Genomic DNA, 26,776 nt, shown 5'->3' on the forward strand with positions numbered 1-26,776 from the left:
TCAACGACGCTACCACCCCCGACAGGTACCCGATCCCGCATATTCAGGACTTTTCCGCCCGTTTGGCGGGACGGGTCATCTTTTCGAAAATTGACCTGATACGGGGCTACCACCAGGTACCTGTCTGGGTGGCCGACGTCCCGAAGACGGCCGTCATCACGCCGTTCGGCCTGTTCGAATTTTTGCGGATGCCGTTTGGCCTCAAGAACGCGGCCCAGGCGTTCCAGCGATTGATGGACGGCATGCTGCGCGACCTGCCGTTTCTTTTCGTCTATCTGGACGATATCCTCATCGCCAGCACGTCCCGCGCCGAGCACCTCCTCCACTTCCGAACAATGTTCGGTCACCTCAGCGAGCACGGCTTAATTGTCAACCCGGTCAAATGCCACTTCGGCGCGACGACCGTTGACTTTTTGGGCCACCGCATCACCAAGACCGGGGCCGTGCCGCTGCCGACCAAGGTCGAGGCCATCACCACGTTCCCGCGTCCCCGTTCCATCAAGGCCCTCCAAGAGTTCCTCGGCATGGTGAATTTTTATCACTGATTCGTGCCCCGCGCTGCTCAGCTCATGCGGCCCCTTTACGAGGCCCTCCTGGGCAAGCCGGCCAAGCATGACATTGTTTAGTCCGCGGCCATGGACGCGGCCTTCGCCAGTGCCAAACGGGCCCTCGCCGACGCAACGCTGCTGACTCACCCGGTGCTCAACGCGCCCATTGCCCTCACTACGGACGCCTCCAACTACGCGGTGGGCGCCGTCCATGAGCAATGGGTGGACGGGGTTTGGCAGCCACTCGCTTTTTTCAGCCGGCAACTCCGGCTGAACGAGTTAAACTACAGCACGTTCGACCGCGAGCTGCTCGGTCTATTCCTGGCCGTTCGCCATTTCCGACACCTCCTGGAGGGCCGCCCGTTCACGGCTTTCGTCGACCACAAGCCGTTGGTCTACGCAATGGCTAAGCTCACGGAGCCATGGTCGGCCCGCCAGCAGCGCCACCTCTCCGCCATGTCGGAGTTCACCACGGACATCCGGCACGTCGCCGGCAAAGACAACGCCGTGGCCGACTGTCTTTCTCGGGCCAGCGCGAACGCGGTCCACCTCGGCGTGGACTTCGCGCTCATGGCGGCCCGACCAGACCACCGACGCCTCGGTGCAGGCACTCCGTGCGGCGGACACGGGCCTCCGCCTGGCCGACATTCCCTTCGCGGGCACCGTCCTGCTCTGCGACGTCTCCCAGGGCCAGCCTCGCCCCATCGTGCCCGTTTCCTGGCAGCGCCGCATCTTCGCCTCCATCCACGGCCTTTCTCACCCGGGCCGGAAAGCTTCTCAGAAGCTGGTGTCGGCGCGTTTCGTCTGGCACGGCCTTCGACGAAACATCCGTGACTGGGCCAATGCCTGCACGGCCTGCCAGCGGGTCAAGGTCCACCGCCACACCCAGGCCCCGCTGGCACCTTTCGCCGTGCCTGAACGGCGTTTCGACCACGTCCACGTGGACCTGGTGGGTCCCCTGCCCCCCTCGCGGGGGTTCACCCACCTGCTCACCATGGTGGACAGGTCCACCAGGTGGCCGGAGGCCGTGCCCCTCGCCTCCACCACCACCGCCGACGTGGCGCAGGGGTTCATCGCCACCTGGGTCGCGCGCTGCGGCACACCAGCGGACATCTCATCCGACCGCGGCCCACAGTTCACGTCTGAGCTTTGGGGCGCGGTCGCCCGTTCGTTGGGGGTCACGCTGCACCGCACCACGGCCTACCACCCCCAAGCCAACGGGTTGTGCGAGCGGTTTCACCGCTCCATGAAGGCCGCACTCATGGCCGGCCTTCAGGACGACGGTTGGGCCGACCGGCTGCCGTGGGTCCTTTTGGGCCTTCGCACGGCCCCCAAGGAAGACCTCCAGGCGTCCGCCACCGAGCTCGTCTACGGCCAGCCGCTCCGCGTCCCGGGCGAATTCGTGCCCGACGCTACCAGTCCCTGGTCCGCCGCTCGCCAGCGCTCGGACCTCCAGGAGGCCGCCCGACGATTTGCCCCCGTGCCGACGTCCCGCCACGGTGGCCCCCAGGCCTACGTCCCCCCGGCGCTTCGCACAGCGGAGTACGTCTTTGTGCGTCATGACGCGCACCGGGGGCCACTCCGGCCACCGTACGACGGGCCCTTCCGGGTCCTGCGGCGGGGCGACAAGTCTTTCATCGTCGACTTCGGCGGCCGGCCGGACCGGATTTCTGTGGACCGCCTCAAACCGGCGCACATGGACGTCGACCGACCACCACGGTTGGCCCTTCCTCCGCGGCGAGGCCGCCCCCCGTCCACAGTACCCCCCGCTCGACCACCCACCACCACGTCGGACCCCTCCCCACGACCCTCCAGGGGTCGCTTCGGCCGGGTCATCCGGACCCCCCTTAAATTGACCCTGCCGGTGCAGGTCGATTCTGGAGGGGCGTGTGTAGCGGTTACCGCTGGATGCACACAATCGCCTTGCACCGGCCAGAACACGGCCAGACGCGCCTCTCCCAGGCATGCCCGGACTCACTGTTCCCGGGCACGCCCGAACCTCCCGGGCACGCCCGGTCTCGTCTTTCCCGGGCATGCCCGCTCTCGCCTTTCCAGGGCTCGCCCAGAGCGTCCGGGCATGCCCGCTATCGCCTTTTCAGGGCTCGCCCAGAGCGTCCGGGCATGCCCGCTATCGCCTTTCCAGGGCTCGCCCAGAGCGTCCGGGCATGCCCGCCATCGCCTTTCCAGGGCTCGCCCAGAGCGCCCGGGCACGCCCAGCCTCGACTTGCCAGGCCGCAGCCAAACACGCCCGGGCAGGTCCAGACTCGCCTTTCCAAGGCTCGCCCTTGACACCCGGGCATGCCCGGTATAGCTTTTGCCGGGCAAACTTCCCGACATAAATGTGTATATATATTGCTGCCCGATAAACGGGCTTGTCAGAATACCTGAGCTGTTTTGTTTCAATAAAGCAACTCGGACGAATTCCGTCTTTGGTCGCGTCAATTCTTTCGACTCGCGTTGGAGCGCAGTTCCTTCACTATCATCATTCCCGTTTCCCTTCAATATTTGATATGAAAATTCCCTTTTTGAGGAGTTTGACAGACCGAACGTACATCACTGGTTCAATGTGTAACTCCATTGGTGGATTCGTTTAACGATACTTCCTTTGGTCCGATTTTTTATCTGGTTTATTACTTTCCCAAACATATTTTTTGGGCAAGTGGGTCAGGGATATCATCCTCCAACACATATCTTCTAAAACTGTCAAGACTGTTTCCCTTTAAAAAAATGTGACTGTTCCAGACCCCATGACCCAATTCAAAACATTCAGGATTTTACTGCTACACTCCATGGTGCTGCAATTTATCCAAGGTCGACCTCGTTCATGCGTACCATCAGATTCCCGTTGATCCAGAGGACATCGTGAAGACGGCAGCTGGCATGCCTTTTGGCCTGTTCCCGTTCTTCAGATGCCTTTCGGCCTGTTCCCATTCCTTCAGATGCCGTTCGGCCTGTTCCCGTTCCTTCAGATGCCTGTCGGCCTGTTCCCATTCCTTCAGAAGCCATTCGGACTGTCCCTTTCCTTCAAATGTCTTTCGGCCTGTTCCCGTTGCTTCAAATGCCTTTCGGCCTGTTCCCGTTCCTTCAGATGCCGTTCGGCCTGTTGCCCTTCCTGCAGACACAGTTCGACCTGTTGCCATTCCTTCAGAAGCTGTTTGGACGGTTCCCATACCTTCAGAAGCTGTTCGGACTGTTCCCATTCCTTCAAATGCCTTTCGGCCTGTTCTCGTTCCTTCAGATGTCGTTCGGCCTGTTCCCGTTCCTTCAGAAGCCGTTCGGCCTGTTCCCATTCTTTCAGAAGCCGTTCAGCCTGTTACCGTTCCTTCTGATACTGTTCGGCCTGTTCCCGTTCCTTCAGAAGCCATTCTGACTGTTCCTGTTCCTTCAGAAGCCGTTCGGACTGTCCCCATTCCTTCAGATGCCGTTCGGACTGTTCCCGTTCCTTCAGATGCCGTTCGGCCTGTTCCCGTTCCTACAGATGTCGTTCGGCCTGTTCCCATTCCTTCAAATGCCGTTCGGCCTGTTCCCGTTCCTTCAGATGCCGTTCGGCCTGTTCAGGTTCCGTGGGTGCAGTCTACAGAAGGCGGGGACGCTCAGTTCCGTGGGTGGAGGCCATGGAAGGCGGTTCCATGGGTGGAGTCCATAGAAGGCGGGGATACTGGGTTCCAGTTCCGTGGGTGAAGTCTATTGAAGGCGGTGATACTCGGTTCTGTGGGTGGAGTCTAAAAAAGGCGGTGATACTCGATTCAGTGGGTGGAGTCTATGGAAGGCGGGGATACTGGGTTCCGTGGGTGGAGTCTATAGAAGGCGGGATACTCGGTTCGGTGGGTGGAGTCCATAGAAGGCGGGGATATTTGGTTCCGTGGTGGAGTCTATTGAAGGTGGGGATACTAGATTCGGTGGGTGGAGTCTCGAGAAGGTGGGGACACTCGGTTCCGTGGGTGCAGTCTATAGAAGGTGGCGATACTCGGTTCCGTGGGTGGATTTTATTGTAGGCGGGGATACTCGGTCCCGTGGGTGGAGTCTAGAGAAGTCGGGGATACTCGGTCCATGGGTGGAGTCAATAGCAGGCGGGGATACCCGGTTCCGTGGGTGGAGTCAATAGAAGGCGGGGATCCTCGGATTCGGGGATGGAGTCTATAGAAGGCGGGGACATTTGGTTCTGTGGGTGGAGTCTATAGAAGGCCGGGATACTCGGTTCCATGGGTGGAGTCCATAGAAGGCGGGGATATTCAGTTCTGTGGGTGGAGTCCATAGAAGGTGGGGATACTCGGTTCCATGGGTGGAATCTATTGAAGGCGGGGATACTCGGTTCCGTGGGTGGAGTCTATAGAAGGTGGGGATACTCGGCTCCATGGATGGAGTCCATAGAAGGCGGCGATACTGGGTTCCGTGGGTGGAGTCCATAGAAGGTGGGGATACCCGGTTCCATGGGTGGAGTCCATAGAAGGTGGGGATACCCGGTTCCGTGGGTGGAGTCAATAGAAGGCGGGGATACTCGGGTCCGTGGGTGGAGTCTATAGAAGGCAGGGATACTCGGTTCCGTGGGTTTTGTCTGTTGAAGGCGGGGATACTCGGTACCGTGGGTGGAGTCTATAGAAGCCCCGGATACTCTGTTCAATGGGTGGAGTCTATAGAAGGTGGGGTTTACTCGGTTCCGTGGGTGGATTCTACAGAAGGCGGGGTTACTCGGTTCCATGGGTGGAGTCTACAGAAGGCGGGGTTACTCGGTTCCGTGGTTGTTGTCTGCAGAAGGTGGGGATCCTCGGTTCCGTGGATTGAGTCCACAGAAGGTGGGGACACTAGGTTCTGTGGGTGGAGTCTATAGAAGGTGGAAATACTAGGTTCGGTGGGTGGAGTCTGTAGAAGGCGGGGATACTCGGTTCCATGTATGGAGTCTATAGAAGGCGGGGATGTTCGGTTCCGTGTGTGGAGTCTATAGAATGCGGGGATACTGGGTTCTGTGGGTGGAGTCAATCGAAGGCGGGGATATTCGGTTCCGTGGGTGGAGTGTATAGAATGCGGGGATACTCTGTTCTGTGGGTGGAGTCGAAAGAAGGCGGGGATACTCGGTTCTGTGGGTGGAGTCTATAGAAGGCGGGGATACTCGGTTCCATGGGTGGAGTCTACAGAAGGCGGGGATACTCGGTTCCGTGGGTTTAGTCTATTGAAGGCGGGGATCCTGGGATCCGTGGATGGAGTCTATTGAAGGCGGGGATATTTGGTTCTGTGGGTGGAGTCTTTAGAAGGCCGGGATACTCAGTTCCGTGGGTGGAGTCCATAGAAGGAGGGGATACTCGGTTCCATGGGTGGAGTCTATAGAAGGCGGCGATACTCGGTTCCGTGGGTGGAGTCTATGGAAGGCGGGGATAGTCCGTTCTGTGGGTGGAGTCTAGAGAAGGCGGAAATACTCGGTTCCGTGGGTGGAGTCTCCAGATGGCGGGGATACTCGGTTCCGTGGGTTTTGTCTATTGAAGGCGATGATCCTCGGATCCGTGGATGGAGTCTATAGAAGGCGGGGATATTTGGTTCTGTTGGTGGAGTCTATAGAAGGCCGGGATACTCGGTTCTGTGGGTGGAGTCCACAGAAAGCGGGGATATTGGGTTCCGTGGGTGGAGTCTATAGAAGGCGGGGATACTCGGTTCCATGGGTGGACTCTATAGAAGGTGGGGTTACTCGGTTCCGTGGGTGGAGTCTATTGAAGGCGGGGATTCTCGGTTCTGTGGGTGGAGTCTATAGAAGGCGGTGACACTGGGTTCCGTGGGAGGAGTCTATAGAAGGCGGAAATACTAGGTTCCGTGGGTGGAGTCCATAGAAGGCAGGGGTACTCGGTTCCATGGGTGGAGTCGAAAGAAGGCGGGGATACTCGTTTCCGTTGGTGGAGTCTATAGAAGGCGGGGATACTCGGTTCCGTTGGTGGAGTCTATAGAATGCGGGGATACTCGCTTCCTGGGTGGAGTCTATTGAAGGCGGAAATACTAGGTTCCGTTGGTGGAGTCTATAGAGGTCGGGGGATACTCGGTTCCGTGGGTGGAGTCGAAAGAAGGCGGGGATACTCAGTTCCGTTGGTGGAGTCGAAAGAAGGCGGGAATACTCGGCTCCGTGGGTGGAGTCTGTAGAAGGCGGGGATACTCGGTTCTGTGGGTGGAGTCTAGAGAGGGCGGGGAAAGTCCGTTCGGTGGGTGGAGTCTATAGAAGGCGGGGATACTTGGTTCAGTGGGTGGAGTCTATAGAAGGCGGGGATACTTGGGTCAGTGGGTGGAGTCTATCGAAGGCGGAAATACTAGGTGCCGTTGGTGGAGTCTATGGAAGGCGGGGATACTCCACACTTGTGAGGGGTAATAGCCGAGTTAGTAAAGACCCTGAGAAAGCACTGAAACCTCATCCTCAGACAGCACTGAAACCTCATCCTCAGACAGCACTGAAACCTCATCCTCAGACAGCACTGAAACCTCATCCTCGGACAGCACTGAAACCTCATCCTCAGACAGCACTGAAACCTCATCCTCAGACAGCACTGAAACCTCATCCTCAGACAGCACTGAAACCTCATCCTCAGACAGCACTGAAACCTCATCCTCAGTCAGCACTGAAACCTCATCCTCAGTCAGCACTGAAACCTCATCCTCAGACAGCACTGAAACCTCATCCTCAGACAGCACTGAAACCTCATCCTCAGACAGCACTGAAACCTCATCCTCAGACAGCACTGAAACCTCATCCTCAGACAACCTTCTTCTCGAGTGATTCGTCACCATTGAGAGATCGGGCAAAAAACGATAAATAACATGATATTTAAAAATGTTATTGACGAGTTCAGAATAAACTTCGTGGATGAGTTGGTTTGGTGACAAGAACAAGGCGATTAGATTTTGGTTCAGGTACGAATTCCGATCCAGCCAATCAGTGGATACAAAACGTAAACTGTTCAACCTGGAGAAGGATGCATGCAGGTGAGCATTTCTTCACTGTAACTTTCGATGTCTGCACGAAATGGCATTAAGGAGCGAAGTGCAACGACTCACAAACATGACAGTTCCTTTTATTATATTCGTTAGCGATTGCTGACAGATTGAGCAACACCTGTGCATGATAAAAGAGTTCACCTTACCTGTCGTACTTCTCCAAACGCTTCACTCGTCCTTCACACCTGGGAACAGTTGGTTCTCAGCATTATCCGCAAGAGCCATGAATCCATCAGGTGAATATGTTAATGGAGCAGTGAAGGAAGAAAATGGAGTGTCGATGCAGACGAAGACAGATCCATCTCGCCAAGATCTACCACCTTACACACCTAATTATGCTGGAAATATTCCCATTGCACCTGGGCATGGATTATATCCACCGGGTGGACAAGGATTATATCAGGGTGGACCCATCATGTATCCTCAGGGTGGACACGTGATCTATCTTCAGGGTGCACAAGTTCCCAGTCCTCGGGGAGACGAATACCCCGCCGGGGTCAACGTGGTCTACACACAGCAACCCGTCGCCATACCTTTGGCAGTGGAACCTGCGGCTGGGCAGCAGCAGAATGAAGGCAGAAAGTGGAGCCACTACCTGGTTTGGTCCATCCTCAACACCATCTTCTGCAATTTGGTCATTGGTGCTGTAGCGATCATGTTCTCCGTTAAAGTAAGTATGACGTCATAAACTTGTGCTGCACCCATTTCCCCGACAGACTCGTCCTGAAGGACAAATGTTTAATCGCAGCGAATATTCGTACGTACGCACATCTATCTACCTGAAAGGGAAAATACATGGATATGGTCTTTTTAGATGTTTTATGAACTATGTAATGAACCTTTTCCAAATATAGTTGTTACCTTTGTCAACGAAGATGGAGGAAGGGTATATTTTCACACCTGTCTGTTTGTGCGTTTAGGAATAGCATAACTCAAAAGGTTGTGGACGGATTCGGACGAATCTTGGAGAACAGGTTCGGTGTGTGACAAGGACAAATTGTTCAGATTTTGGTTCAGGTTTGAATCCAGATCCGGCCTATCAGTGTGATGATACAAAACGTAAACTGTTCAGCCTGGCGGAGGTGTACCCTCCACCAAGTGTCGTGATACAGACATGGCATTTAATATGGATTATTTTTTTTCTTGACTTGGATTTACTTTCTTAACTCAGTATATCATTCTGGTGAGTTTCTTTTACACTTTGGTGATTTATTTGTTAAAAGAACCATGTCACTGATTGTCTGTCGCAGCAAGAAGTGAACAACAGGATTATATCACAGGTGGCGTGGCAAAATGTACGGACAGGTGCATTTGACGATTGGCTTCACAGTCGGGTATACAAGGGATGTTGCGTTCTGTATTAGTGGAAAACAACTGCTGCACGTCTCCAAAAGTTATTGCCGCTTCCTCTGGAGATGGTCCGTCAACTCGACAATGCTGTTTGTGATTGAGTGGTGGCTTTACGAAATTATGGCATGAAAGAGCGTGCTATTGCTCGGCAGTATGGCATCACTCAAGGTCAGGTGTCAAAGACCCTGAAACGAAATGCTCAGAGGGGTGTCCCTACTCAAATACCGAGGCCAGGACGTCCCCGCAGAACCACAAGGAGGGATGATCGCCAGCTGCACCGGTTAGCCCGCAATGGCCGTACCAAGTCAGCTAATCGGCTTAGGGCTGAGTGGCAGCAACTGACAAATGTGCCTGTATCCAGAAGGCTAGTCAACCAACGACTGGTTCAAGCAGGCCATCATGCCAGGCGTCCCTTGAGAAAGCCACGCCTGACCAGACAACACTGCCAGCGCCGATTGCAGTGGGCCAGAGAGCACCGTCAATGGCAGCCAGGACACTGGAATCATGTGATCTTCAGTGACAAGTCTAGATTTCTGGTCTATCGTCAAGATGGCCGCGTCCGAGTGTGCAGACAAGTGCATGAAGCCTACAACAAAGATTGTTTTGTGCCAAGAGTCCAAGCTGGAGGTGGTGGGGTGACCGTTTGGGCTGCTTTTCATGCAGGGGGCAAAACTGACCTGGTTGTTCTGAATGGAAACCTGAACCAGTTCAAGTACAGGGCCATTCTGGAAGAAACATTGCTTCCATTTGCTCGTGCAGCCTTTCGAGGAAACTTTGTCTTCCAAGATGACAATGCACGGCCTCATCATGCTCGCATGATCCAACACTTTCTTGCTGACCGTGGTGTAGAGCATATGGAGTGGCCTGCCATGTCCCCAGATATGAATCCGATAGAGAACTTGTGGGCAGAATTAACGTGTCAAATCGACCACTTGGAGCAGCAGCCGACCTCTGTGCGTGAATTGCAGCAGGCTATTGTAACTGCATGGCAAGCGATTCCTGTCCAAACCTTGGCAAATCCCGTGAACAGCATGCCTCAACATGTACGTGCTCTCCTGAATGCTCGTGGGGGTTACACGGAGTACTGAACTGTAATTTTACTGTCGGTAATCCCAGTCGTAATTAAACTTTTGTTTTTGTTAAAAAAATTTTTGGCTAATGTGCAAAATAAAGAGATACTTCTGGAAAACGTACAGAAGTTTAACACAGTACTGTCCGTGAATTGAGTTCGATATCAGTTTACATCACTTTCAAGGATCACTTTATTTGTTTCGAAATGTCAAATGTGGTTTTTGTTTCTTTTAAAGGTCACATTAACAAAATCTAGAATAATTTCAACATAATTCCAATGAACTTTTGGTTATAAGTCATCTTGAAAAGTAAGTTCACCCCCACAAAAAAAATATTCCATATTAAATGCCAAGTCTGTCGTTACCTCCGCCTCCAAATGTTTTCGCCCCTGTCTTTTGTCTGTGCGCAGCACTACATCTACACCGTTGCACATCGAATCGCCATACTTTACATACATATTTGTCTTTCCCTGGAATAGACCGTGCCCAATTTTTAACTCTCTCGGCCCAAGGCCTCCATTATGACGTCATAATTCGATAATTCGACAAGTACAAAACTTCATCCAATCAAGATGCAATTTCTTGAGCGCCATGTCGGCATAAACTGGGAGAAAAAATTATAATGATGACGTCATCGGTCACGTGGTTCGGCCGCCATCTTGGAAAAACCGAAAAAGTTTGCACCTCTCCATCTCCGAAAGTGCTGAATAGAAAAAATTGAGACATGGCTCATTGTAAAGAACTCTCCATGGGGAATAAAATATGTTCATGATGATGTCATAGGTGCCTCCATTATGACGTCATAATTCGACAAGTACAAAACTTCATCCGATCAAGACGAAATTTATTGAGCATCAAGGAATAAATTCGTTTAGAAAACAAATAATGATGACGTCATCGGTCACGTGGTTCAGCCGCCATATTTATCCAAAATGGCCGATAAAAAGTACATTCTGGCAAGTCTACAGAAGGTGGGGACTCTGACCGATTTTTCATCTGATTGTCTGTTTGTTACTTGCAAAATCGAAGATTTTTCAAGTATATTGGTCGGTTGTGTTTGATACTCTGTTAGTTTGTCACCGGCCTACAGGTCACAATTTTCAACCGATCTTCACCAAACTTCACCAAGTGGTAGAGTTGGTCAAATGCCAGAAGCCTATTGTTCTTGGGGTCAATAGGTCAAAAGGTCAACATAGGCCTAAGGTCACCAACTTTGCTAAATTTTTAAAATCCTCAATTTTCATCCGATTGACTTGAAATTTGAAGACCACTTGCATATCTGGTCATTGAATTCAACCACCAATAATTTTTGAGGTCAACATAGGCCAAATGGTCAACATAGGCCAAATTTCTAAAATCCTCAATTTTCATCCAATTGACTTGAAATTTGGAGCGGACTTGCACATCTGGTCACTGAATTCAACCACCAAGTATTCTTGAGGTCAACATAGGCCAAATGGTCAACATAGGCCAAATTTCTAAAATCCTCAAATTTCATCCAATTGACTTGAAATTTGAAAAGGACTTGCATATCTCGTCACTGAATTCAACCACAAATTATATTTTAGGTGAACATAGGCCAAAAGGTCAACATAGGCCAAATTTCTAAAATCCTCAATTTTCATCCAATTGACTTGAAATTTGAAGAGGACTTGCATATCTGGTCACTGAATTCAACCACCAAGAATTCTTGAAGTCAACTTAGGCCAAAAGGTCAACATAGGCCAAATTTCTAAAATCCTCAATTTTCATCCAATTGACTTGAAATTTGAAGACCACTTGCATATCTGGTCACTGAATTCAACCACCAAGTATTTTTGAGGTCAACATAGGCCAAATGGTCAACATAGGCCAAATTTCTAAAATCCTCAATTTTCATCCAATTGACTTGAAATTTGAAGAGGACTTGCATATCTGGTCACTGACTTCAATCACCAAGTGTTCTTGAGGTCAACATAGGCCAAAAGGTCAACATGGGCCAAATTTCTAAAATCGTCACTTTTCATCCTGTTGACCCGAGCTTTGATCAAGATTATAAATTTAAATCTTCATGAAATGGCCAATTTGCTGTATCAATGGTAAACTTTTGGGGGAGGGCGTATTTTGCAAGTATCGTGCTGCACATGACGTTTTCTTGTTTGTTTGTTTGTTTGTCACCGGCCTACAGGTCACAATTTTCAACCGATCTTCACGAAACTTCACCAAATGGTAGAGTTGGTCAAATGCCAGAAGCCTATTGTTTTTGGGGTCAATAGGTCAAAAGGTCAACATAGGCCAAAGGTCACCAAATTTGCTAAATTTCTAAAATCCTCAATTTTCATCCGATTGAGTTGAAATTTGAAGACCACTTGCATATCTGGTCACTGAATTCAACCACCAAGTATTTTTGAGGTCAGCATAGGCCAAATGGTCAACATAGACCAAATTTCTAAAATCCTCAATTTTCATCCAATTGACTTGAAATTTGAAGAGGACATGCATATCTGGTCACTGAATTCAACCACAAATTATATTTTTGGTTAACATAGGCCAAAAGCTCAACATAGGCCAAAAGGTCAACATAGGCCAAATTTCTAAAATCCTCATTTTTCATCCAATTGACTTGAAATTTGAAGAGGACTTGCATATCTGGTCACTGAATTCAACCACCAAGTATATTTGAGGTCAACATAGGCCAAAAGGTCAACATGGGCCACATTTCTAAAATCCTCAATTTTCATCTGATTGACTTGAAATTTGAAGAGGTCTTGCACATTGAGTCACTAATTAGGGAAACGAACTATTTTTGAGGTCAAAAGGTCAAAGGTCAACTCAAGGACAACCTTCCAAAATCATCATTTTTCATCTGAAAAATCGTCACTTTTCTTCCTGTTGACCTGTGCTTTGAACAAGATTGTAAATTTTAATCTTCATGAAATGGTCAATTTGCTGTATCATTGGAAAACTTTGGGGGGGGGGGGGGGGGGGGCGGATTTTGCAAGTATCATGCTACGCATGACGTTTTCTTGTTACTTGCAAAGTCGAAGATTTTTCAAGTATATTGGTCGGTTGTGTTTGTGACTCTGTTAGTTTGTCACCGGCCTACAGGTCACAATTTTCAACCGATCTTCACGAAACTTCACCAAATGGTAGAGTTGGTCAAAAGCCAGAAGCCTATTGTTTTTTGGGGTCAAGAGGTCAAAAGGTCAACATAGGCCAAAGGTCACCAACTTTGCTAAATTTCTAAAATCCTCAATTTTCATCCGATCGACTTGAAATTTGAAGACCTCTTGCATATCTGGTCATTGAATTCAACCACCAAGAATTTTTGAGGTCAACATAGGCCAAATGGTCAACATAGGCCAAATTTCTAAAATCCTCAATTTTCATCCAATTGACTTGAAATTTGGAGAGGACTTGCACATCTGGTCACTGAATTCAACCACCAAGTATTCTTGAGGTCAACATAGGCCAAATGGTCAACATAGGCCAAATTTCTAAAATCCTCAATTTTCATCCAATTGACTTGAAATTTGGAGAGGACTTGCACATCTGGTCACTGAATTCAACCACCAAGTATTCTTGAGGTCAACATAGGCCAAATGGTCAACATAGGCCAAATTTCTAAAATCCTCAAATTTCATCCAATTGACTTGAAATTTGAAAAGGCCTTGCATATCTCGTCACTGAATTCAACCACAAATTATATTTTAGGTGAACATAGGCCAAAAGGTCAACATAGGCCAAATTTCTAAAATCCTCAATTTTCATCCAATTGACTTGAAATTTGAAGAGGACTTGCATATCTGGTCACTGAATTCAACCACCAAGAATTCTTGAAGTCAACTTAGGCCAAAAGGTCAGCATAGGCCAAATTTCTAAAATCCTCAATTTTCATCCAATTGACTTGAAATTTGAAGACCACTTGCATATCTGGTCACTGAATTCAACCACCAAGTATTTTTGAGGTCAACATAGGCCAAATGGTCAACATAGGCCAAATTTCTAAAATCCTCAATTTTCATCCAATTGACTTGAAATTTGAAGAGGACTTGCATATCTGGTCACTGACTTCAATCACCAAGTGTTCTTGAGGTCAACATAGGCCAAAAGGTCAACATGGGCCAAATTTCTAAAATCGTCACTTTTCATCCTGTTGACCCGAGCTTTGATCAAGATTATAAATTTAAATCTTCATGAAATGGCCAATTTGCTGTATCAATGGTAAACTTTTGGGGGAGGGCGTATTTTGCAAGTATCGTGCTGCACATGACGTTTTCTTGTTTGTTTGTTTGTTTGTCACCGGCCTACAGGTCACAATTTTCAACCGATCTTCACGAAACTTCACCAAATGGTAGAGTTGGTCAAATGCCAGAAGCCTATTGTTTTTGGGGTCAATAGGTCAAAAGGTCAACATAGGCCAAAGGTCACCAAATTTGCTAAATTTCTAAAATCCTCAATTTTCATCCGATTGAGTTGAAATTTGAAGACCACTTGCATATCTGGTCACTGAATTCAACCACCAAGTATTTTTGAGGTCAGCATAGGCCAAATGGTCAACATAGACCAAATTTCTAAAATCCTCAATTTTCATCCAATTGACTTGAAATTTGAAGAGGACATGCATATCTGGTCACTGAATTCAACCACAAATTATATTTTTGGTTAACATAGGCCAAAAGCTCAACATAGGCCAAAAGGTCAACATAGGCCAAATTTCTAAAATCCTCATTTTTCATCCAATTGACTTGAAATTTGAAGAGGACTTGCATATCTGGTCACTGAATTCAACCACCAAGTATATTTGAGGTCAACAAAGGCCAAAAGGTCAACATGGGCCACATTTCTAAAATCCTCAATTTTCATCTGATTGACTTGAAATTTGAAGAGGTCTTGCACATTGAGTCACTAATTAGGGAAACGAACTATTTTTGAGGTCAAAAGGTCAAAGGTCAACTCAAGGACAACCTTCCAAAATCATCATTTTTCATCTGAAAAATCGTCACTTTTCTTCCTGTTGACCTGTGCTTTGAACAAGATTGTAAATTTTAATCTTCATGAAATGGTCAATTTGCTGTATCATTGGAAAACTTTGGGGGGGGGGGGGGGGGCGGATTTTGCAAGTATCATGCTACGCATGACGTTTTCTTGTTACTTGCAAAGTCGAAGATTTTTCAAGTATATTGGTCGGTTGTGTTTGTGACTCTGTTAGTTTGTCACCGGCCTACAGGTCACAATTTTCAACCGATCTTCACGAAACTTCACCAAATGGTAGAGTTGGTCAAAAGCCAGAAGCCTATTGTTTTTTGGGGTCAAGAGGTCAAAAGGTCAACATAGGCCAAAGGTCACCAACTTTGCTAAATTTCTAAAATCCTCAATTTTCATCCGATCGACTTGAAATTTGAAGACCTCTTGCATATCTGGTCATTGAATTCAACCACCAATAATTTTTGAGGTCAACATAGGCCAAATGGTCAACATAGGCCAAATTTCTAAAATCCTCAATTTTCATCCAATTGACTTGAAATTTGGAGAGGACTTGCACATCTGGTCACTGAATTCAACCACCAAGTATTCTTGAGGTCAACATAGGCCAAATGGTCAACATAGGCCAAATTTCTAAAATCCTCAAATTTCATCCAATTGACTTGAAATTTGAAAAGGCCTTGCATATCTCGTCACTGAATTCAACCACAAATTATATTTTAGGTGAACATAGGCCAAAAGGTCAACATAGGCCAAATTTCTAAAATCCTCAATTTTCATCCAATTGACTTGAAATTTGAAAAGGACTTGCATATCTCGTCATTGAATTCAACCACAAATTATATTTTAGGTGAACATAGGCCAAAAGGTCAACATAGGCCAAATGTCTAAAATCCTCAATTTTCATCCAATTGACTTGAAATTTGAAGAGGACTTGCATATCTGGTCACTGAATTCAACCACCAAGTACCTTTGAGGTCAACATAGGCCAAAAGGTCAACATAGGCCAAATTTCTAAAATCCTCAATTTTCATCCAATTGACTTGAAATCTGAAGAGGACTTGCATATCTGGTCACTGAATTCAACCACAAACTATATTTGATGTCAACATAGGCCAAAAGGTCAACATAGGCCAAATGGTCAACATAGGCCAAATTTCTAAAATCCTCATTTTTCATCCAATTGACTTGAAATTTGAAGAGGACTTGCATATCTGGTAACTGATTCAACCACCAAGTATATTTGAGGTCAACATAGGCCAAAAGGTCAACATAGGCCTCATCACATGCATTAACTTGTTTGTTTGTTACTTGCAAAATCGAAGATTTTTCAAGTATATTGGTCGGTTGTGTTTGTGACTCTGTTTGTTAGTTTGTCACCGGCCTACAGGTCACAATTTTCAACCAAACTTCACCAAGTGGTAGAGTTTGTCAAATGCCAGAAGCCTATTGTTTTTGGGGTCAATAGGTCAAAAGGTCAACATAGGCCAAAGGTCACCAACTTTGCTAAATTTCTAAAATCCTCAATTTTCATCCGATTGACTTGAAATTTGAAGACCAGTTGCATATCTGGTCATTGAATTCAACCACCAAGAATTTTTGAAGTCAACATAGGCCAAATGGTCAACATAGGCCAAATTTCTAAAATCCTCAATTTTCATCCAATTGACTTGAAATTTGGAGAGAACTTGCACATCTGGTCACGGAATTCAAACACCAAGTATTCTTGAGGTCAACATAGGCCAAAAGGTCAACATAGGCCAAATTTCTAAAATCCTCTATTTTCATCGAATTGACTTGAAAATTGAACAGCATTTGCACATTGAGTCACTAAATAGGGAAACTAACTATTTTTGAGGTCAAAGGTCAACTGAAGGTCAACCTTCCGAAATCATCATTTTTCATCTGAAAAATCGTCACTTATCATCCTGTTGACCCGAGCTTTGATCAAGATTGTAAATTTTAAACTTCATGAAATGGACAATTTGCTGTATCAATGGTAAACTTTTGGGGGAGGGCGATTTTGCAAGTATCGTGCTACGCATGACGTTTTCTTGTTTGTTACTTGCAAAATCGAAGATTTTTCAAGTATATTGGTCGGTTGTGTTTGTGACTCTGTTTGTTTGCTTGTTTGTTTGTTTGCTTGTTTGTTTATCACCGGCCTACAGGTCACAATTTTCAACCGATCTTCACCAAACTTCACCAAGTGGTAGAGTTGGTCAAATGCCAGAAGCCTATTGTTTTGGGGTCAATAGGTCAAAAGGTCAACATAGGCCAAAGGTCACCAACTTTGCTAAATTTCTAAAATCCTCAATTTTCATCCGATTGACTCGAAATTTGAAGACCACTTGCATATCTGGTCATTGAATTCAACCACCAAGAATTTTTGAGGTCAACATAGGCCAAATGGTCAACATAGGCCAAATTTCTAAAATCCTCAATTTTCATCCAATTGACTTGAAATTTGGAGAGGACTTGCACATCTGGTCACTGAATTCAACCACCAAGTACCTTTGAGGTCAACATAGGCCAAAAGGTCAACATAGGCCAAATTTCTAAAATCCTCAATTTTCATCCAATTGACTTGAAATTTGAAGAGGACTTGCATATCTGGTCACTGAATTCAACCACAAACTATATTTGATGTCAACATAGGCCAAAAGGTCAACATAGGCCAAATGGTCAACATAGGCCAAATTTCTAAAATCCTCAATTTTCATCCAATTGACTTGAAATTTGAAAAGGACTTGCATATCTCGTCACTGAATTCAACCACAAATTATATTTTAGGTGAACATAGGTCAAAAGGTCAACATAGGCCAAATTTCTAAAATCCTCAATTTTCATCCAATTGACTTGAAATTTGAAGAGGACTTGCATATCTCGTCACTGAATTCAACCACCTAGTATATTTGAGGTCAACATCGGAAGGTCAACATAGGCCACATTTCTAAAATCCTAAATTTTCATCTAATTGATGTGAAATTTGAAGAGGACTTGCATATCTGGTTACTGAATTCAACCACTAAGTATTTTTGAGGTCACCATAGGCCAAAAGGTCAACATAGGCCATCATGTATCATTGGAAAACTTTTGGGGGAGGGTGGATTTTGCAAGTATCGTGCTACGCATGACGTCTTCTTGTTACTTGCAAAATCGAAGATTTTTCAAGTATATTGGTCGGTTGTGTTTGTGATTCTGTCTGTCTGTCTGTTTGTTTGTTACTTGCAAAATCGAAGATTTTTCAAGTATATTGGTCGGTTGTGTTTGTGACTGTCTGTCTGTCTGTTTGTTTGTTTGCTTGCTTGTTTGTTTGTTTGTCACCGGCCTACAGGTCACAATTTTCAACTGATCTTCACCAAACTTCACCAAGTGGTAGAGTTGGTCAAATGCCAGAAGCCTATTGTTTTTGGGGTCAATAGTTCAAAAGGTCAACATAGGCCAAAGGTCACCAACTTTGCTAAATTTCTAAAATCCGCAATTTTCATCCGATTGACTTGAAATTTGAAGACCACTCGCATATCTGGTCATTGAATTCAACCACCAATAATTTTTGAGGTCAACATAGGCCAAATGGTCAACATGGGCCAAATTTCTAAAATCCTCAAATTTCATCCAATTGACTTGAAATTTGAAAAGGCCTTGCATATCTCGTCACTGATTTCAACCACAAATTATATTTTAGGTGAACATCGGCCAAAAGGTCAACATAGGCCAAATTTGTAAAATCCTCAATTTTCATCCTATTGACTTGAAATTTGAAAAGGTCTTGCATATCTGGTCAGTGAATTCAACCACCAAGTATTCTTGAGGTCAACATAGGCCAAAAGGTCAACATAGGCCAAATTTCTAAAATCCTCTATTTTCATCCAATTGACTTGAAATTTGAAGAGGACTTGCATATCTGGTCACTGAATTCAACCACAAACTATATTTGATGTCAACATAGGCCAAAAGGTCAACATAGGCCAAATTTCTAAAATCCTCAATTTTCATCCGATTGACTTGAAATTTGAAGAGGACTTGCATATCTCGTCACTGAATTCAACCACCTAGTATATTTGAGGTCAACATCGGAAGGTCAACATAGGCCACATTTCTAAAATCCTAAATTTTCATCTAATTGATGTGAAATTTGAAGAGGACTTGCATATCTGGTTACTGAATTCAACCACCAAGTATTTTTGAGGTCACCATAGGCCAAAAGGTCAACATAGGCCATCATGTATCATTGGAAAACTTTTGGGAGAGGGTGGATTTTGCAAGTATCATGCTACGCATGACGTCTTCTTGTTACTTGCAAAATCAAAGATTTTTCAAGTATATTGGTCGGTTGTGTTTGTGACTCTGTTAGTTTGTCACCGGCCTACAGGTCACAATTTTCAACCGATCTTCACCAAACTTCACCAAGTGGTAGAGTTGGTCAAATGCCAGAAGCCTATTGTTTTGGGGTCAATAGGTCAAAAGGTCAACATAGGCCAAAGGTCACCAACTTTGCTAAATTTCTAATATCCTCAATTTTCATCCGATTGACTTGAAATTTGAAGACCACTTGCATATCTGGTCATTGAATTCAACCACCAATAATTTTTGAGGTCAACATAGGCCAAATGGTCAACATAGGCCAAATTTCTAAAATCCTCAATTTTCATCCAATTGACTTGAAATTTGGAGAGGACTTGCACATCTGGTCACTGAATTCAACCACCAAGTATTCTTGAGGTCAACATAGGCCAAATGGTCAACATAGGCCAAATTTCTAAAATCCTCAAATTTCATCCAATTGACTTGAAATTTGAAAAGGACTTGCATATCTCGTCACTGAATTCAACCACAAATTATATTTTAGGTGAACATAGGCCAAAAGGTCAACATAGGCCAAATTTCTAAAATCCTCAATTTTCATCCAATTGACTTGAAATTTGAAGAGGACTTGCATATCTGGTCACTGAATTCAACCACCAAGTATTCTTGAAGTCAACTTCGGCCAAAAGGTCAACATAGGCCAAATTTCTAAAATCCTCAATTTTCATCCAATTGACTTGAAATTTGAAGACCACTTGCATATCTGGTCACTGAATTCAACCCGCAAGTATTTTTGAGGTCAACATAGGCCAAATGGTCAACATAGGCCAAATTTCTAAAATCCTGAATTTTCATCCAATTGACTTGAAATTTGAAGAGGACTTGCATATCTGGTCACTGACTTCAACCACCAAGTGTTCTTGAGGTCAACATAGGCCAAAAGGTCAACATGGGCCAAATTTCTAAAATCGTCACTTTTCATCCTGTTGACCCGAGCTTTGATCAAGATTATAAATTTAAATCTTCATGAAATGGCCAATTTGCTGTATCAATGGTAAACTTTTGGGGGAGGGCGTATTTTGCAAGTATCGTGCTACGCATGACGTTTTCTTGTTACTTGCAAAATCGAAGATTTTACAAGTATATTGGTCGGTTGTGTTTGTGACTCTGTCTGTCTGTTTGTTTGTTTGCTTGTTTGTTTGTTTGTTTGTTTGTCACCGGCCGACAGGTCACAATTTTCAACCGATCTTCACCAAACTTCACCAAGTGGTAGAGTTGGTCAAATGCCAGAAGCCTATTGTTTTTGGGGTCAATAGGTCAAGAGGTCAACATAGGCCAAAGGTCACCAACTTTGCTAAATTTCTAAAATCCTCAATTTTCATCCGATTGACTTGAAATTTGAAGACCACTTGCATATCTGGTCATTGAATTCAACCACCAAGAATTTTTGAAGTCAACATAGGCCAAATGGTCAACATAGGCCAAATTTCTAAAATCCTCAATTTTCCTCCAATTGACTTGAAATTTGGAGAGGACTTGCATTGAATTCAACCAGCAAGTATTCTTGAGGTCAACATAGGCCAAATGGTCAACATAGGCCAAATTTCTAAAATCCTCAATTTTCATCCAATTGACTTGAAATTTGAAAAGGACTTGCATATCTCGTCACTGAATTCAACCACAAATTATATTTTAGGTGAACATAGGTCAAAAGGTCAACATAGGCCAAATTTCTAAAATCCTCAATTTTCATCCAATTGACTTGAAATTTGAAGAGGACTTGCATATCTGGTCAGTGAATTCAACCACCAACTATCTTTGAGGTCAACATAGGCCAAAAGGTCAACATAGGCCAAATTTCTAAAATCCTCAATTTTCATCCAATTGACATGAAATTTGAAGAGGACTTGCATATCTGGTCACTGAATTCAACCACCAAGTATTTTTGAGGTCACCATAGGCCATCATGTCACATTGAAAACTTTTGGGGGAGGGCGTATTTTGCAAGTATCGTGCTACGCATGACGTTTTCTTGTTTGTTTGTTTGTTTGTCACCGGCCTACAGGTCACAATTTTCAACCGATCTTCACCAAACTTCACCAAGTGGTAGAGTTAGTCAAATGCCAGAAGTCTATTGTTTTGGGGTCAATAGGTCAAAACGTCAACATAGGCCAAAGGTCACCAACTTTTCTAAATTTCTAAAATCCTCAATTTTCATCCGATTGACTTGAAATTTGAAGACCACTTGCATATCTGGTCATTGAATTCAACCACCAAGAATTTTTGAGGTCAACATAGGCCAAATGGTCAACATAGGCCAAATTTCTAAAATCCTCAATTTTCATCCAATTGACTTGAAATTTGGAGAGGACTTGCATTGAATTCAACCAGCAAGTATTCTTGAGGTCAACATAGGCCAAATGGTCAACATAGGCCAAATTTCTAAAATCCTCAATTTTCATCCAATTGACTTGAAATTTGAAAAGGACTTGCATATCTCGTCACTGAATTCAACCACAAATTATATTTTAGGTGAACATAGGTCAAAAGGTCAACATAGGCCAAATTTCTAAAATCCTCAATTTTCATCCAATTGACTTGAAATTTGAAGAGGACTTGCATATCTGGTCAGTGAATTCAACCACCAAGTATCTTTGAGGTCAACATAGGCCAAAAGGTCAACATAGGCCAAATTTCTAAAATCCTCAATTTTCATCCAATTGACATGAAATTTGAAGACGACTTGCATATCTGGTCACTGAATTCAACCACCAAGTATTTTTGAGGTCAACATCGGCCAAAAGTTTAACCTAGGCCACATTTCTAAAATCCTTAATTTTCATCCAATTGACTTGAAATTTGAAGAGGACTTGCATATCTGGTCACTGAATTTTAACCACCAAGTATATTTGAGGTCAACCTCGGCCAAAATGTCAACATAGGCGAAAAGGTCAACATAGGCCAAATTTCTAAAATCCTCAATTTTCATCCGATTGACTGGAAATTTGAAGAGCATTTGCATATCTGGTCACTGAATTCAACCACAAATTATATTTTCGGTAAACATAAGGTCAACATTGGCCGAATTTCTAAAATCACCAATTTTCATTTGATTGACTTGAAATTCTAAGAGGATTTACATATATCATCACTGAATTCAACCACCAACTATTTGTGAGGTCAACATAGGCCAAAATGTCAACGTTGGCCGTTTTTTTTTAATCCTCAATTTTCATCCAAATGACTTGAAAACTAAACAGCATTTGCACATTGAGTCACTAAATAGGGAATCTAACTATTTTTGAGGTCAAATGGTCAAAGGTCAACTCAAGGTTAACCTTCCAAAATCATTTTTCATCTGAAAAATCGTCACTTTTCTTCCTATTGACCCGAGCTTTGACCCGAGCTTTGATCAAGATTGTCAATTTTAATCTTGATGAAATGGACAATTTGCTGTATCAATGGAATTTTTTTCTTGGGGGGGGGGGGGGCGGGGATTTTGCAAGTATCGTGCTCCGCATGACGTCTTCTTGTTTGTCTGTTTGTCTGTTTGTCTTTGAACAAAATATCTCAAAAAGTTGTGGACGGATTCGGACGAAATTTGGCAGAGATGTAGCGTATGTGACAAGGACGAAATGATTCGATTTTGGCGAAGATCCGGATTCGGATCCGGCTACTAGAATTTTAAAAGTGATTCTTCACCATTGGGAGATAGGGCCAAAAACGAAACATAGCAGGATATCTAAAAAGTTGTGGACGGATTTGGACGAAACTTGTTGGACCGGTTGGGTGTCTGACAAGGACGATTCGGTTCGATTTTGATGAGGATCTGAATGTGCATTCGGATATGAGAATTATTTAATTTTTAAGTGATTCTTCACCATTACGAGATCGAGCCAAAAACGATACATGGTAGGATATCTCAAAAGGTTATGGACGCATTTGGACGAAACCTGGTGGACAGGTTGTGTTCGTGACACGGAAGAATAGATTCGATTTTGGTGAAGATCTGAATATAGATTCGGATATGAGAATTATTTTATTTTTAAGTGAGTCTTCACCATTGAGATTCTTCACCTTCACCACATGGCCAACCAGGCGGAGGTATGTATGCTTTCTACTGAGTGCCTTCTAGTTGTTTATGTCAGGGTCAGTTTGCTTTTGACCCAATTGCCTTGTATGGTGTTTTATACTTTCACCAAATGATTTATCTGCACACATGAGAGTTTCAAATGTGGAAGGAGCACGTACAAGGTGTGACAAAGTATGATATGGAATAATAAGGGAAATTCTGATGGTCACATCGAAAATTTTGATCTTTCGAACATAAAGGGGAAGGAGTTTTTATAAATTCATAATTCACTTACTTAATAGATAGAAGCCCCCTTATCGAAATGATCATTATTGTTGACATTCCTCCTAAGTAAACAGGTGTGTTCATTCCTAATTGCAGGTGATGGAACACCCTCAAGCTCCATCTTCTGCCACCTACTCCAAAACAGCCCTTGTGTTGAATGTTGTTTCCCTCCTCACTGGAGTCATAATTTGGGGGGTATCCATCGGGATAATAGTCGAAGAAATGAACCAATATTAAAATGATGAGAGTGAGAGCAAAGCAAATGTTTGCAGTAATAATGGTGATTGTTTTGAAATTTAACACATTTGATGAATGCAAAGGAATTTCCTGCTGTCCTCGCTCTTACCGTTCACCTTCCCTCCGTCCCTGGTAATTTTTACTTGTTAAAAAGCACACGGTCTGTGTGATGAAATGCTGTGATGTCAAACATGTTCAATATGGGCCTGTGAAGAGGCCTCATTTTGAGCACGATGATTCGGAACGATGTTCTAGTGTGATTTCATGCTCTCATTCTGCCACCGATTCAGCTCGATATTTGAACGTCACCTGCAAAAGACAGCAAGAAACAGTCATTAGAGGTTTTAAGGTGTTTGATAGACATTCCACCCATGGATCATGTGCCTTTGTTGAATATTAAATTCCGATCATCATTCCCGTTTCCCTTCTATATTTGATATGAAAATTCCCTTTTTGAGGAGTTTGAGAGAACAAACGTACATCACTGGTTCATTGTGTAACTCCATAGGTGGGTTGGTTTAACGATACTTCCTTTAGTCCGATTATAAATAACGATTATCCGGTTTATTATTTTCCCAAATATATTTTTTGGGCAAGTGGGTCAGGTATATCATCCTCTAACACATATCTTCTAAAACCGTCAAGATTGTTAACCTTAAAAAAACGTGACTGTTCCAGACCCCGTGATCCAATTCAACACATTCAGGATTTTACTGCTACACTCCATGGCGCTGCAATCTTATCCAAGGTCGACCTCGTTCATGCGTACCATCAGATTCCCGTTGATCCAGAGGACATCCTGAAGACGGCAGCTAGCATGCCTTTCGGCCTGTTCCCATTCCTTCAGATGCCTTTCAGCCTCTTCCCGTTCCTTCAGATGCCTTTCGGCCTGTTCCCGTTCCTTCAGATGCCTTTCGGCCTCTTCCCGTTCCTTCTGATGCCTTTCGGCCTCTTCCCGTTCCTTCAGATGCCTTTCGGCCTGTTCCCGTTCCTTCAGATGCCTTTCGGCCTGTTCCCGTTCCTTCAGATGCCTTTCGGCCTCTTCCCGTTCCTTCTGATGCCTTTCGGCCTCTTCCCGTTCCTTCAGATGCCTTTCGGCCTGTTCCCGTTCCTTCAGATGCCTTTCGGCCTGTTCCCATTCCTTCAGATGCCGTTCGGCCTGTTCCCATTCCTTCTGATGCCTTTCGGCCTGTTCCCGTTCCTTCAGATGCCTTTCGGCCTGTTCCCATTCCTTCAGATGCCGTTCGGCCTCTTCCCGTTCCTTCTGATGCCTTTCGGCCTCTTCCCGTTCCTTCAGATGCCTTTCGGCCTGTTCCCGTTCCTTCAGATGCCTTTCGGCCTGTTCCCATTCCTTCAGATGCCGTTCGGCCTGTTCCCGTTCCTTCAGATGCCGTTCGGCCTGTTCCCGTTCCTTCAGATGCCTTTCGGCCTGTTCCCGTTCCTTCAGATGCCTTTCGGCCTGTTCCCATTCCTTCAGATGCCGTTCGGTCTGTTCAGGTTCCGTGGGTGCAGTCTACAGAAGGCGGGGACGCTCGGTTCCGTGGGTGGAGGCCAGGGAAGGCGGTTCCATGGGTGGAGTCCATAGAAGGCGGGGATACTGGGTTCCAGTTCCGTGGGTGAAGTCTATTGAATGCGGTGATACTCGGTTTTGTTGGTGGAGTCTAAAAAAGGCGGTGATACTCGATTCAGTGGGTGGAGTCTATGGAAGGCGGGGATACTGGGTTCCCTGGGTGGAGTCTATAGAAGGCGGGATACTCGGTTCGGTGGGTGGAGTCCATAGAAGGCGGGGATATTTGGTTCCGTGGTGGAGTCTATTGAAGGTGGGGATACTAGATTCGGTGGGTGGAGTCTCGAGAAGGTGGGGACACTCGGTTCCGTGGGTGCAGTCAAAAGAAGGTGGTGATACTCGGTTCCGTGGGTGGATTTTATTGTAGGCGGGGATACTCGGTCCCGTGGGTGGAGTCTAGAGAAGTCGGGGATACTCGGTCCATGGGTGGAGTCAATAGCAGGCGGGGATCCTCGGTTCCATGGGTTTAGTCTATTGAAGGCGGGGATCCTCGGATTCGGGGATGGAGTCTATAGAAGGCGGGGACATTTGGTTCTGTGGGTGGAGTCTATAGAAGGCCGGGATACTCGGTTCCATGGGTGGAGTCCATAGAAGGCGGGGATATTCAGTTCTGTTGTTGGAGTCCATAGAAGGTGGGGATACTCGGTTCCATGGGTGGAATCTATTGAAGGCGGGGATACTCGGTTCCGTGGGTGGAGTCTATAGAAGGCGGGGATACTCGGCTCCATGGGTGGAGTCCAGAGAAGGCGGGGATACTGGGTTCCGTGGGTGTAGTCCATAGAAGGTGGGGATACCCGTTTCCATGGGTGGAGTCCATAGAAGGTGGGGATACCCGGTTCCGTGGGTGGAGTCAATAGAAGGCGGGGATACTCGGGTCCGTGGGTGGAGTCTATAGAAGGCAGGGATACTCGGTTCCGTGGGTTTTGTCTGTTGAAGGCGGGGATACTCGGTACCGTGGGTGGAGTCTATAGAAGGCAGGGATACTCTGTTCAATGGGTGGAGTCTATAGAAAGTGGGGTTTACTCGGTTCCGTGGGTGGATTCTACAGAAGGCGGGGTTACTCGGTTCCATGGGTGGAGTCTACAGAAGGCGGGGTTACTCGGTTCCGTGGTTGTTGTCTGCAGAAGGTGGGGATCCTCGGTTCCGTGGATTGAGTCCACAGAAGGTGGGGACACTAGGTTCTGTAGGTGGAGTCTATAGAAGGTGGAAATACTAGGTTCGGTGGGTGGAGTCTGTAGAAGGTGGGGATACTCGGTTCCATGTATGGAGTCTATAGAAGGCGGGGATATTCGGTTCCGTGTGTGGAGTCTATAGAATGCGGGGATACTGGGTTCTGTGGGTGGAGTCAATCGAAGGTGGGGATATTCGGTTCCGTGGGTGGAGTGTATAGAATGCGGGGATACTCTGTTCT

At 45.8% G+C, this 26,776-nt stretch overlaps 1 long non-coding RNA gene across 1 annotated transcript; it reads left to right on the forward strand.

Moving 5' to 3' along the window:
• Window positions 1-7,623: 7,623 nt before the first annotated feature.
• Window positions 7,624-24,211, forward strand: LOC144892439 (uncharacterized). The gene is made up of 2 exons (XR_013623652.1): window positions 7,624-8,184; window positions 23,658-24,211. It is a non-coding gene; the product is annotated as an uncharacterized LOC144892439 (long non-coding RNA).
• Window positions 24,212-26,776: the final 2,565 nt, after the last annotated feature.

Source organism: Myxine glutinosa, chromosome 5 (genome assembly GCF_964187855.1).
Source record: "Myxine glutinosa chromosome 5, kmMyxGlut1.1, whole genome shotgun sequence".
Lineage (NCBI taxonomy): Eukaryota > Metazoa > Chordata > Myxini > Myxiniformes > Myxinidae > Myxine > Myxine glutinosa.